Here is a 991-nt window from a genome sequence, read left to right on the forward strand (position 1 = left end):
CTCACTCAGTCGTCCGGGTCAGATGCGTCCACTCTGGCCCCGCACTCACTCAGTCGTCCGGGTCAGATGCGTCCACTCTGGCCCCGCACTCACTCAGTTGTCCGGGTCAGATGCGTCCACTCTGGCCCCGCACTTGTGCTCCGTGTTCTGCGTCAACACTGTCAGCTCTTCCTCCGTCTCCCTTGTCCACTCTCCAGCTCCCGCATGGCTGAGGTGATTGAACATGTCCTGGATTGCACCTCCGTGCAGCTGTGCTTTTGACTACTCACCAAAGATCTCTTGCAGCAGATGTGCCCGGTGCAATCAAACATCATTTGATTTCTTGGCTGCAGCTTCCGGAGACATGGGTTGTGGATCTACGCAAATGAGACCCTCGACGGTTTTGGTGGTGTCTCCATTTCCCGTGAGGTTGCTTGTTGGCTCCATTGTGAGGACTTTTGTTTTCCTGGTGTTGGGGTCCAATCCGCTTTGAAAGCTGTATGTCGTCTTTGATTTTTACAGTAAATGCTTCAAGTCCTCTTCACTCCCAGCAAGCACGGTTTGTCATCTGTACATCACAGACTGGGATGGTAGGGACCATGCAGGCTAGAGACAAAGAGGGCGCTCTAGCTGGCAAACACGGGCCTGATGTTAGAAACGATGCCAGGGGTGGAATTCCACAAGACCAAACGTCTTCACTGAAAACAAATCTTCCCAACAGTATGAATGGTGACTAAACATGTGGATCTCACCAGATGGAACATTCTGGAATCCCATCGATTCCGGCTGTGGGTACAGATGACGAGGAAGCTCAACATCCGCAGTCAGAAGAACGCCAGGCACCGACTGCAGACCACACGACACTTGCTCAGAAGCAAGTTCAGGGTGAAGCTCGGGGAAACGAGAGCAAGTCACCAGAGCCAGCGTACTACGTTGAATATCTCTCACGCGAATGTAGGGACGCCTCCAGCAGAGGCTCCCGGACCGAACACTAAGGACGAGACCTGAGGAG

At 53.4% G+C, this 991-nt stretch overlaps 1 protein-coding gene across 1 annotated transcript in view; it reads left to right on the top strand.

The window, feature by feature from the left end:
* FAM117A (family with sequence similarity 117 member A) overlaps positions 1–991 on the top strand; it is a 50,254-nt gene that overhangs the window by 40,467 nt on the left and 8,796 nt on the right. The window lies entirely within an intron of this gene.

This window comes from Echinops telfairi, unplaced genomic scaffold, assembly GCF_000313985.2.
Source record: "Echinops telfairi isolate 266 unplaced genomic scaffold, ASM31398v2 ScPeMD7_7458;HRSCAF=8496, whole genome shotgun sequence".
NCBI lineage: Eukaryota > Metazoa > Chordata > Mammalia > Afrosoricida > Tenrecidae > Echinops > Echinops telfairi.